Genomic DNA, 13,540 nt, shown 5'->3' on the forward strand with positions numbered 1-13,540 from the left:
ACAGTTTCTTTCAAGCGGATGATTCTCGGTTTATTTCTGACGAAAATACAGACAAAACAACCGTGTTATAGGCTGCCCGCTCCAAGTCCTACACCAAACAAAAGTATAAAACAAAAATTAACTTAATAGATCTATAAATAAACTGAATGTATTTAGATGGAAAAATGAAAAGCACACACCTTTCCCGCAGGACAACATGTCAAAAGGGGAGGGGCTAAGGGGCGCAAACAATTTAAAGACAATACCACAGAAGAAGAAATTAAAGGGATGGGCTTCAGATCTTAAAATAACACGGTTAAAACAATGACAGAGGTGTTTCAGTAAGATAAGGACCAAGACAAATAACCAAAAGAAGACATTTTATGTAATTATAATAAAAGAGAATTACAACCAGGTTACATTATTACTAAATAATTTATTAATTTATGAACGGCTGTGCTTTGTAATTTGCTCTTCATACATCAATATCAGAATATTCTATTCCTATTCTATTGTTATAGCCACTAATCATATTTAAATATGCTGAACTATGTAATAAAAACATACTTAAAAAATACAATTGCTTATAAAGCTTTGACAGATGTTTGAATATGGTTTCCAGTAACAAAAACGCGTGTTATGATTGATTAAATGGGCTGATACGTCATCGTGACTGTTAAACACATAACGCTGAGTGGGTGGACCGCTCCAAGATGGCCGCCCTAAATCTGGTCAGCTACAAGTAGTGAGAGCGGTCATTCATCAACAGAACGCTGTTCATGACAGTGATGAAAAAGCAATGCTATTTAATAAGACTTAAATCTAATACATTTTGAACTTTGAATAAAAGCCACAGTAAAACATGAGTAACGAAGGGAAATAAGGAGTATATCTAATTTTGAATCTAATTATTTAAATTTTGCTTAAATGGTTTGCACCTCCGGTTTGCACCTGTGGTTTTGTGTAATCCTAATCTGGCCCGCCGTTAATTTTATTAACTGCGGGATGAAGAAAAAAGACCTATAAGTATGGATGTGACCATGACTCTGAGGTGGATAATTTCTCCCAATGCCCGCTTTTGCCGACAGTCCTGCTTTAGTGTGTTAGTTGTTATGTCTGTGGCGAGAACAAGAGCACAAACAAGAACACGTTAACCTGCCACGGCTTTATGGACATGCGCAGTTGAGTGGCTTTAAGTGAACGTCACCAGCATTTGATGAGCGCCTCTCCCACAGTAAATTACATTTATATTTCTATTTAATATTTTTTTTATGACAATGATGAAAAAGCAGTATTATTTAATAATAAATTATTAAAATACTTATTGAACTTTCAACAAAAGTCACAGTAAGGAATAAGTAACGAAGTGAATTAATATTTATTCTATATAATTTTGAATTTTATATTTAATTATAATTCAATATAATATAAATGCAGTTCAAAATGTTTATTTCAAAATCCGAATTGTACATGAGACTGGTGCCAAATCTTTCTTGAATTGATTTAACAAGCATGTAAAAGCCACAGTCGTAATCGAAGTGGAAATATCCGAGTCCTGCCTCTTACGCATGACGTGACGCATGACGTGACGTTCTTTGCTGTTACGTTCTCACTTCTTCGTTTGTCCCCAACAGGTAAGCGGTGTGTTATTTGGGTCTGTCGTGATAATAAAATTATAAACAATGAGAGACGGTTTCCTTGTCAAATAGTTATTACATAATTGCTTCTTAAGTGTGGCTGTAACTTAATAAAGTTGAAAGCCGCTATACGGAGTTTTTTTCTGATAGCAAACAATCATTAGCATATGCTAAAATTGACGGTATAACTCGTATGAAAACCTGTCCATTCAGATTGCAGAGGGTATTTCCAATTGACTTAATTTATAACCATGTATGTTAGTATTTGTCTTCATGATCAGCTTCTATTCAGCTAAATATGTATAAAATTGCTACGGTAACCTCGGAGTTGATTAGACTTTTCAGTTCAACTGAAACGGACTGTCAGCCGTTAAGAGGCTGTTCGATAAACGTTGCTTTGTTCTTGGGTTGTGACGTGCAGAGCTGGCTTGCAATAATCAGAAAATGTAAGAGATGAAAGACGGTTTCATTCTTAAAGATATTAATAATCGCTTCTTAACGAATCGCCATACCATAATGAAGTTATAAACCGCTAACCCTCCTATTTCTGATGGGTGCCGACCGTTAGCATGATATGCTATCATTGACGCCTACTATATGTCTTAACTGAAAACCATTCTAACGTGTTAACTGTTGGAATTCACCTAAATATACACAACGTGTTGTGTGTTTTTCTGATCAAGTCAATAATTGTGAGATAACACACAGTGTCTTTTCACAGATGAAAGAAAACTGCTCACCAGCGTTCTTTGCCTGGTAAGTACATTGCAAAGTTCAGCAGCCTGTCGAGCGCAAATGTTTTTAACAATAAATTTGGAAATATACGATTAGACAGTGACAATGTGGAAAACCTGAATGTTTTGACAGTTTCATTCTGAACCAACATTTTATGAACACAGAAATCTCACAAATTGGACTGAAAATATTTAAAGCTTTTTAGCAAACTTCCTCATTTTGTTGAAATATTTTTTCTGGACTGTGCTACCATCTTTGTGCACTAAACAAATGTGTAACAAGGTGGTGATCTTATGAGCTGTCTAAAATCCATATACATTACAATCTTAGTATCTAAAAAACAGACTTGATGTCTTTTTAAAAAATCTTCTTAGACAGAACCTTGTCTGAAAACATAAATAAGGTAATAGTGTCACTCCCAACTCTTCATTGCAATAGAATTTCAAATGCACTATTAAAATGGCCCTATTAGGGTCAGATGCTCACAGCAGAAGCAGAGTGATGCAAACATAGGACTGCTGCTTTTTACGTTAGTCTGTTTGTCTATGTGCCTTTGTTAAATAAATTCAATAAATTTAACTGTTATTTCCCTCCTTTCAGACAACCTAGATATTTCCACCAAATTCTGCTCAGTGAGGTGAGTACTAGCAGCATGTGGCTTTATTTGATTTAAAAAAGTTAGCTGAAACGTCCAGAAATGTCTAGATCAAAGCAGCTTGTGTACAGAGGACAAAGAACCTTAGCAGATATGTGTGTTCTGGACTCCTGAAGGTTTTCTGGTCAGCTAATAAACTGTTTCTACTCTCCCTCACAGAGAGAAGTGGACCCAAACACCTTCCTCCCTGGTGAGCGGATGTTTCAACGTGGATCAGCCAAGCTGTCACAGCTGATCCAACTTGACTCACACACAATTTGAATAAAATCATGTCCACAAACATTTGCTTTAAATTAGATCCAAACAGGATATGCTGGTTATGCTCACATGACGACCCTGTTGTCCAAAACCCTGTAAGAAACATGACTCAGTACTGCAACAACCCTCTGAGTTGTTTTCTGGACTCATGATGAGGTTTTCTGTCACTCACTTTAATCTCTGTGATGAAGAAGGTCAAGTCAACATTAAATTCTGCTAAAGCAACTGGCTCTTTTATCTGTTGGTATGCTGGGATGCATCTTATTTCAGTAAGAATATCATAATCTACATTCATTGAACTATTTCAATAAAGGTCATGAAAACACAGCAACAACCCAATTCACACCACAAAGCTTAGTTCACAATAGTAGTAGGTATGAATCTCTTCACAGTTTGAACCTTTTCAGATGAAATCTGACCCAGAAGCTGCTCTGTTGAGAATGTTTCATTTTGATGTCTATTGGCTGTTCTTTGTCTCGCAGGTGTTCCACGGACCCTCTTTTCTAACCACTGTCGGAAGCATTTTAATTTTCCAACTGTGTTTTTCCTTTCCTCTTCCTTCCAACATATCTGGAAAACCATTTACTGTGCATTTTACTATCCCATCCCTAAACTCTCCTACGAATTTCTTCAAAAACCAGCATCCCAATAGGTGGCCTGGTTTTTCCGAATTCAGGAGCCTGGTTTACCAGTAACCAGAGTTCCCTTTATTTCTTCAACCATCAGTTTACTGCCAAATTGATGTTTGCCTGTCTCTCTTAATCTAGTTTACCAGTAACTAGATCTGTTTCCACTCACATCTTACGTCCTGTGACCTCTGAACAGTTCTTCTATTGATTTTGTGACATGAATTTTGTGGCATTGATTTTGTGGCTATATATTTGAGAATCCTACTTCTATCGAGTTCATCAGTAACTCATCTGACTATCATTGAGAATCTGAGAGAATCTCCCCTCGCACTGCTCTGTCTTTCCTGTCTACCTCTCTCCACCGTAAGAGTAAATAACTGGGAAGCTTCACACATCTAAGACGTCATTTTTGAGTAATCTCTTAAGTTTGAAAAGCTTCCATTTAAAAATTGGCCAAAAATAATTACTCAAAACAGGTCAACTAAAAACTTGATCTGTATAAATTTTGAAATTGAAAGCAAAGTTTGCTTTCTGCTGAACTACATTGCTCCAATTCTAATTGGACTTAAGTAAAGCTCTAGTCTTGTCTGACAAAATATATTATAGAGCACTATTGGCATAAAGTCAAAAACAGTAAAAAGAAAAAACGTAAAACTTTGATATTTCTAAGACGTCTTTTTGAGTAATCTGATTTGGACCTGAAGTTTAAAACACTTCTATTTCAAAATTGGATTATAATTTTCTATTTTAAATAATTTCTGAAACAGATCAACTAAATACTTGATCTGTATACATTTAAAAACTGAAAATTAATCTTCTGAGCTAAATCTTTATTGAACAAAATTCCAATTGGACTGAAGTAAAGCTCAGTTTTTATCTGAGCTGCCTAATTCGTGTTCCTGCTTGCTGCTACTGACGTTGGACTGAACTTCAGGTTTGTTCACAGGTTTGTACTGACTAGCTATTCAACACTAATACATTGATTGTAAGTGCATTGGTGTAGTTTTGTGTTGTATCTGCTTATCTTGAGATAAAAAGATCAACAACGACCATTGGAGTTGCTGTTTCCTGCCTGACCTGTCCAGAAGTCTAAACAACAATGCCCAGAAAGAATCAGCGTTCCCAGGCTCAGAAGCTCAGATGGCAGAAGGAGAAACAGCCTCAGAGCGATAAAGTGACAGGTACTGACTCGGAGAACAAGTCAGTTGGAGAGTCTTTTGAACGACAGCAGGTAAACAATATAAGTGAAAACAGTTTATCTCTGTGACACTATCTAATGGAAACACTGCCAAACCAGTATTTCAGCATAATGCAAGAGATACAAAAGTGCATCACAAATGTCTTATGCTGACATGGTGAAAAGGGGACGTGGTTCAGCTCAGCAGTCTCGAGTTAATGTAGAACTTCAGCCATCAGTGATAAATGTGTGTGCCTCACGGAGTCAAGATTCGTTAAAATATGGAAAATACAGGAACAGTCAGTGTATGGCAAACAGTTTGGTTTTTCTGGCTTTTTCCATGAGAATGAAACAATTACCAGACCAGATCTTGACCTCATTCTGGATAAAGGTGATGCCGTGTACAGACAGGCTAGAGAAAGATTTCCTCGTAGCATCCATTTGGCAACTGATGAACTACCAAATGAGGTACTGGCACGCAGGTCAACATATCAGATCGCCATGACTCCAGTACCCGTATGTGGAACATTTGGAGGTGGACAGAGTTTTCCAAGCCTGGAAAAAGCATTGAGACAATTGTCATCAGATGTACAATATGGGCTGCTGATCATGTCAGCTTGGCCATTGGGGTTTTTAGAAGCAGATTTGGTGAGTATGGATACTTTGACCCACACACAAGGAACAAAAATGGAATGCCAATGACATGCAATCTTTTAAACTTTGGCACAGCAGTGATGCTGAAATTTTCCCGTCTTAGTGACATGATTCACAGATTAAAATCAGTGTACACAATGCTTAATGTTCCATCATCTTGTGCATTTGAACTCCAGCCCCTCTCATTTTACCAGAGAGACGCTTCAGACACAGTTGGCACCTCTCCACTGTTAAATGAATCCGAGACACCAACTGCTGTTCAGCAAGAGGTTGAGTCTGCTTCCCTGACACAAAACATTCCTGCTCTTGAGTCAAACATCAATGTTGAAGTCATGTGTCCTGTTGCAAGTGGTCCTTCTGATGATGTAATTGAAGGTGTATCTAATGCAGTTAGTTTTATGTCGTCTGTCACACAAGAAAATATAGTACTCCCCATTTCCAGTGAAACAAAAATGCAACCAGTGCTTTTGGAAATGTCTTTGAAACTGTCAAAGTGCCCTAAAGCGAAAAGACAAAAGATGAAGATGAGACTACTTAAGGCAGAGATACCGAAACAAAGAAAAGAGAATCAAAAAGGAAGGAAAGAGAAAACTATGCATTAAGCGAGTCCTTCAGAGCAAAGAAATATCTTATTCTCACAGGAATTTTCAAAACAACCCTGAAAGGAAGCAGAAGAAAAACCTGTACATGAAAAATCTGTATAGACAGAGTTATGAGTTTAAAGAGAAACAGAGATCACGCATCAGAACAGCATACAAAGAGAATGAAAATTTAAACAGAGACAAAAATACTATGTGAGTAATTTATACAGAAATAATCCTAGATTTCAGGAACGACAGAAAAGCTACATCAGAAATTTATACAGAAATAATCCTAGATTTCAGGAACGACAGAAAAGCTACATGAGAAATTTATACAGAAATAATCCAACATTTAGACAGAGACAGAGGTCTTACATGACTGAGCTTTATGCAAAAAACAGAGAATTCAGGCTCAGACACAAAGAACTGATGAAATCCCTAATGAGAGACAAATACAATAAGACAGTTCATTCAGGATGCTGCAAAAGAACAGATGTGCACTGAATGTAAAAAGAAATACAGACAGATGAAAAGATTTCCTCAGAGAGAAACGGAGAATCTTGAAACATGTGTTGCACAAACTAATACGCCAGAGAACAGACTGATTAATGAAGCCATTTCAGTTTTCAGATTAAATATAAAGGCTGGCCCTACTTATGTGTGCACTGTGTGTCACAAGTCCTCGTTTCCCAACCAAGTAGAACTCTGTAAAAGGTCAAATTATGTAAAGAAACCAGATGTGGTTGAACAGTGTCTAACAGGCAAGTATGTCCATGTTTGCGATGAAAGCTGCACGGATAGACAGTGTACAGTACCTCATGAGAGAAGTCAAGAGTGGATTTGTCACACCTGCCACAGACATCTAAAGAAAGGATACATGCCACCACTAGCAGCAGCAAACAAACTTGACTTGGCAGAAATTCCCAGTGAACTGTCAGATTTGAATATTCTGGAAAGACACCTGATTGCTAAGTGCATACCTTTCGCAAAGATCATTCCTCTTCCAAAAGGCAGACAAAGATTAATAAGGGGCAATTTTGTGTGTGTACCATCAGAGCTCCAAGAGACAGTCAATGCCTTGCCCGGCTTCGGAGTGAGTCCCAAGTGATGAGAGTAAAATTGAAGCGACGTTTGTCCTATAGAGGTCATCAACTTTTTCAGACAGTAACCTGGTCTAAACTAATCTCTGCATTACTAAAACTGAAGCAGATTCATCCAGAGTATCGGGACATAATATTAGACATGAAGCTGAGCTTTGTGACCCTACACTTCCTGATGATGATGGATGATGATGATGATAGCGAAGTAAGTATGGATGAGGATGACTATGATGAAGCAGATCTGATGGAAATTGACGAGTATGAGAAAATGCTTTATGTGAGGCTGAAAATGATCAGGACATGATTGTGAACAACTCCAGCAACAGATAAATGACGGAGAAGAAGGTGATTTGCCAAATGGAGGATTTGCTATAGAATCATGCCTTCAGCCTCCTGACATATCAGAAGAGATACTTTGTTTCTCTGAAAGTACATACTGCTTGGCGCCGGCACAATCAAATTCACCCGTCAGCTTTTTTAAGACCCCAAATTTGGAATCCATGAGCTTCCCGGTACAATTTCCAACATCAGAGAACACTTTGGACACAAGGAGACTCATTAAAGTGACACCAAGTGGATATTTCAAGTCACGGCTATTTATGTTGATAATCGCTTTGCCAGAGACCCAACATACTTGTTTTTTGCACAGTTTGTGACAGAGATACACTTGGCTAACAACAGCATGACGATTCAGCTACGAAAAGGAAAGACCAGAACCAGAGATGGTCGCAGAATAACCTCAGGTATGTTGCAGGACAAACGAGAGGTTGAGAAACTGGTGAGAAATAAAGACGCCATGAGATTCATGCAACCTCTAAGAGGTACTCCAGCATACTGGAACAGAGCAACAAAAGACTTGTTCAGTATAATTCGTCAAATTGGCACCCCCTGTTTTTTTGTCACGTTTTCAGCTGCAGAGTTCAGATGGCCTGAAATCATTCAAGCCATAAAGAGGCAACAAGGTGAGGAAATTGATGTCGACGCTCTTGACTGGACCGCCAAGTCTGAGATTCTGCGATCCAATCCTGTCACCTGCATGCGTTTATTTGATAAGCGAGTTGAGGCACTTTTCAGAGATTTGTTGCTGTCAGATGCTCAGCCTTTGGGAAGAGTGATTGACTATTTTTACAGAGTTGAGTTTCAGCACAGAGGAAGTCCACACATCCATGCGATGCTATGGGTTGAAGGAGCTCCACAGCTGGATGAGTCAGACGATCAAACTGTGTGTAATTTTGTTGATAAATACATCTCGGCACAGCTTCCTGATCCAGACAGAGAACCAGAACTGTATCGGAAAGTTTCTGAAGTTCAGAGACACAGTAAGAATCACACCAGATCTTGTTTCAAGAGTGTGAACTCTGGTTGTCGATTTGGTTTTCCAAAGCCCCCTGCAGAAACACAGTGATCTCCAGACAGGTGAGAACAATGACACTGACACTGCCAAAGCCAAACTCAGACCTTTGATGCAACTCCTGAACGAACCTGAAGTCGCTTCCATGAGTTTAGAGCAGATCCTTTCTCGGTGTCACTTGACGCTAGAAGAGTATGAATCTTGTCTTCAGACCATGAACAAAAAGACTGCCATCTACTTGAAGCGTGATCCCAAAGATTGCTGGATAAATGCTTACAATCCACATCTGCTTAAAGCTTGGGACAGTAACATTGATGTGTTTTCATACTAAATGCCTACTCATGTATACAGTATCTAACAAAATACATCACAAAGAAAGAAAGTGGACTGTCAGAGTACCTGAAAACAGTGATTGACAATTCAAACATGGACCGAGTCAATGAGTGTGATGAAATGAAAGCGATCATGCAAGCGTACTCTAAAAAGCGAGAAATTAGTGCTCAGGAGTGTGTTGCTCGAGCCTGTGGATTAAAGATGAAAAACTGTTCCGCAGTGTTGTGTTCATACCCACAGACGATAATCCTGTAAAGATGAGTCGACCAATGTCTTTCTTGGAGGATATCCCATCGGATTCCTGCAATATATGGATGACCAGTTTGACGGATAAGTACAAAGCAAGGCCTGAAATACCCGAATATGAGGAAATGTGTTTGGGTGATTTCGCTGCTACCTGCAGGTTTGTAAGTTCAGAGAAGGCAAGCACTAATGGTGTTTTACCACTTTTAAATCAGCTGGGATTTGTAACAAGGCGAAAAAATGACAAGCCCTCCGTCATCCGCTACTATCATTGTTCTAAAGAGAAGGAACCGGAGCAGTTTTATGCCAGATTACTGAGACTGTACCTTCCTCATCGGTCAGAGTTTGAAATTCGAAGCGTCAGTCTTCCTACCTACGAGTCCTTTTACTCCTCTGGCTGTGTCCGCCTACCAGGTTCAGACCTCCTTGAAACCGTCAAAAGTGTTGTCAAGAGAAACAGAGACAAATATGAGAAAAACAGTGAGGAGATTGAGAGTGCCCTTGAAGAGTTTGAGGAAAGCAGAGACCATGTGATTGATGAGTGGTGTAATCTTGCTCCTGAATCTGAAGTTGTGAGGTTGCAGTGTGACGACGACCTTCAGCCGGCAGAGCCTGAAAACGAACAGGAAAATGTACCAGACTTTTGTCCTCAGTCTTCTGCCGTCAATGAAATGCGAGCCATCAGAGAACCTCCCGCTATGGATCCGAATTTGCTGAGACAAATGTATCAGAACCTGAACCAGAAGCAGGCCTGTATTTCTATGCCATCAGAGACTTCTGCCTTAAACTTGTGTGCGGTCTGAAACCAGAGCCATTTTTTCTGTATGTAAATGGTGGGGCAGGTACTGGAAAGTCGCATCTGATTCGATGCATTTACTCAGAGGCACGCAAAATACTCAGCAGGCTGCCACGCTTCTCAGAGGATGCTGATATTTCTGCTCCAACTGTTCTGCTCACTTCTTTCACTGGAACGGCAGCTTTCAACATCGGTGGAACAACACTGCACTCTTTGTTTAAACTTCCAAGGTCGTTAAAACCTCCAATTCAAGGTCTTGGCAATCAGTTGGATGAAATCAGGTCAGAACTATTCAACGTTCAAATCTTGATCATTGATGAGATCTCAATGGTTTCTAAGCCCCTCTTTGCTTATGTGGATGCACGGCTCAAACAAATCAAAGGAAGTCATAAACCATTTGGAGATGTATCTGTATTGGTGCTCGGCGATTACGCTCAGCTGAAACCAATTCGCCAATCTACACCTCTTTGTGTACACGACCCAGCGGATATTGACTTGTGGCAGGAACATTTTCAAATGACCTCTCTAACTGAGATTATGAGGCAAAAAGATGATATTGCGTTTGCAGAGATGCTGAACAGAATTCGGGTGAAAGGAAAAACTGATGAATTGTCTCAGGCTGACAGAGATTTGTTATCACAAGCCATCACAGAACCAAGTCTTTGCCCTGCTGACGTTTTGCACATTTTTGCAACCAATAAGTTGGTGGATGAACACAATTTGGCAACTCTGAACTTGTTACATTCCAACATCATCACCATCGACGCAGATGACTTCCAAAAGGATCCACGAACAGGCAGAATGGCACGCAAAGAAAGACCATGCAAGGGAGGTAGAAATGATTTAGCAGACACTTTGAAAGTTGCCGTTGGAGCTCATGTCATGCTTACCAGAAATATCGATGTTCAAAATGGACTAGTTAATGGTGCATTTGGTGTCCTAACAGCTGTTGTAACTTCTGACACTGATGAACACAGCATCAGTAAGCTGGGCCTGACAATGGATAATCAAACAAGTGGGACCAGAAACCAAAGTGGACCTTCAGAGACTGCCAATCTTGTTTACATCGAGAGAGCGGAGGAGAATCTGAAGCTAAATGGAGTGGTACGTAGACAGTTTCCTGTGAAACTGGCTTTTGCTTGTACTATTCACAAAACCCAAGGCCTAACAACAAATGCAGCTGTGGTGTCTTTGAAGAAAATCTTTGAACCAGGTATGGCATACGTAGCTCTCAGCAGGGTAACGTCTCTCAGTGGACTCTACCTACTGGATTTCGACAAAAAAAAATATTTGCCAATCCTCAAGTCACTGCAGCTCTTCAGACCATGAGACAAGCCAGCGTAGATGACATGATGCCTCTTCTTCAGGTGAAAGAAACTTTAAACAGGCCAGAAACACTGGTAATTGTTTCGCATAACACCGAGGGACTCCCATCTCACATCTGTGACATAAGAAAACATCACGAACTGTGTCTGGCAGATGTGCTGTGTCTGACTGAAACTCACCTAAAAGGATCTTTTGTTTACGACAATCTGCATCTGGATGGCTACAATATGTTCAAACGAAACAGACATGTGTCATATTCAAATTTTCCCCAAATGGCTTCCAAAAGTGGAGGTGGTGTGGCGGTTTATGTGAGAAACCATATTAAGGTTAATGAAAGAAAATATTTGCAAAATGTGACTGATCTTGAATTTGTGGCTTTGAAGGTTGAGTCTCCATTCAGGGCAGTGATTGCAGCTGTGTACCGACCTCCCGACTACAGCCTGAGACCGTTCCTGGAAAATCTGGTAAGCCTTCTGGATGCACTGGAGATGTTGGACTGTCACCCTGTCATTGTATGTGGAGATTTCAACGAGAATCAGGTACGCAGTTCACCAGGGCAAATTCTGGAGCTGTTTCAGTCTCGGGGATATGTTCAGTTGATCACTTCTGCTACCACAGAGAAAAACACATTGCTTGATCTAATTTTCATTTCTCAGCCACAGAAATCTTTACATTCAGGTGTGATGAGAACATACTACAGTTACCATGATCCTGTGTTCTGTGTCCTGTCCACAACCGAATCATCAGAGGTCTGTGAGTAAAAGCATGCCAAAGGTAAAATTTTTTAAAATGACTGTATTTCCTCTTAAAATGTCTTACACAACAGCGTTCCTAATTATATTTCTTCAAATCATTACATTATTCAGCCAATAAGAGTTATGCCATTTTTTTAAATATTAGGAATCCAAACAGTTTATGTTTTAAGAATATTGCAATTTTTTCAGTGATAAACTTTGTGGTAGAAACTATTAAAGTTATATATATGAGGCTTTTGTCACAAAATCTAACCATTTGATTAAACCTAAATAAGTCTGCTCATTTAGACTTGATACTTTAATATAATATAAATATATATAGTATGTAGTATAGGATATGATTAATGTAAAATTCAAATTCATAAAAACTTTAAAGTAGTTGTGGCTTGTGCATTTATATTGATAAGTGCACAAACAACAATCTTTCAGCAGTTCTAAACAAGCTGCTACAGTAGATCACAAAAAAATTCACCAGGAGGTCTGTGTGTAACACAGGCTTCCTCATGAACCAATAACATATGCCAGCTGATGTCCCCTGGGGATGAAAAATGGGAGTTTAGGAAGGGTTCAGGCATAGTGGGTGGGTAGGTGGGTGGGGGGCTTTGACTAGGAACATTTTAGTCTCAACATCAGTTAACACCACCTGAAAAACGACTGCAAGCTTCAACATCTCCTCCAGTTCACACTCGACCAAAACAGAAGATCCTACTGCATCCTAACACGACAGTCGTTATTGAAGGCACAGGGTGAAATGCATCCTTTCAGCTCACAACTGAGCACTGGTGACCACTGAGGGAAAAAAAGAACTTCCTTACACAGAAACATGTTCTCCAGCTTGAGCACTCAGAGACATGTCCTCTTGCTGCATCAGTCAAGGGATATTCTCCTGCTGCGGCTGAAGTGGAGCTATTTGATTTGTAAGTGTAAATGTTCACTTCTTTTCTCTGAGAATGCTATTGTTACTCATGATAAATCTCTTTGCATTACAGATTAAAGTGTCTTAAGTCGTAGCTCGGCCATCCACTCCAATCAAGCTGAGACTCTCACAGCTAAACATGAACTTAACATCTGTTCATGAAACTTCACTTACAAGACATTGTGTCTCCTGCAGCAAGGTTGAAGGTAACTACCTATCATGTGTCATAGGACGTTTACCGTTTATAGGTCATTACAACACATGTTTTCTCTTGGTTTCTCAGGAGGACTTTCCCATGCATGTCTGGTATCCCCAAGGCATCCCTTTCACCAGCAGAGATGAGGTGCAGCCGACTCTGGTGAGAACTCAATATTGCTTCTGTTCAACTAACTGAGAAATAACTACAATCTTTGTC

General features: G+C 39.5%; 2 long non-coding RNA genes across 3 annotated transcripts in view; both read left to right on the top strand.

Moving 5' to 3' along the window:
• Positions 1-1,810: 1,810 nt before the first annotated feature.
• On the top strand, positions 1,811-4,050 carry LOC145550398 (uncharacterized). The gene is made up of 3 exons (XR_014086298.1): positions 1,811-2,372; positions 2,952-2,988; positions 3,166-4,050. It is a non-coding gene; the product is annotated as an uncharacterized LOC145550398 (long non-coding RNA).
• An 8,681-nt stretch (positions 4,051-12,731) lies between these two features.
• LOC145550397 (uncharacterized) overlaps positions 12,732-13,540 on the top strand; it is a 115,605-nt gene continuing 114,796 nt past the window's right edge. For both annotated transcript variants that reach the window (XR_014086296.1, XR_014086297.1), the window contains exons 1-2: positions 12,732-13,331; positions 13,409-13,483. This is a non-coding gene — a long non-coding RNA (uncharacterized LOC145550397). The remainder of the gene's footprint in view (positions 13,332-13,408; positions 13,484-13,540) is intronic.

This window comes from Poecilia reticulata, unplaced genomic scaffold (genome assembly GCF_904066995.2).
Source record: "Poecilia reticulata unplaced genomic scaffold, P_reticulata-male-v2 Scaffold_40, whole genome shotgun sequence".
Taxonomy (NCBI): domain Eukaryota; kingdom Metazoa; phylum Chordata; class Actinopteri; order Cyprinodontiformes; family Poeciliidae; genus Poecilia; species Poecilia reticulata.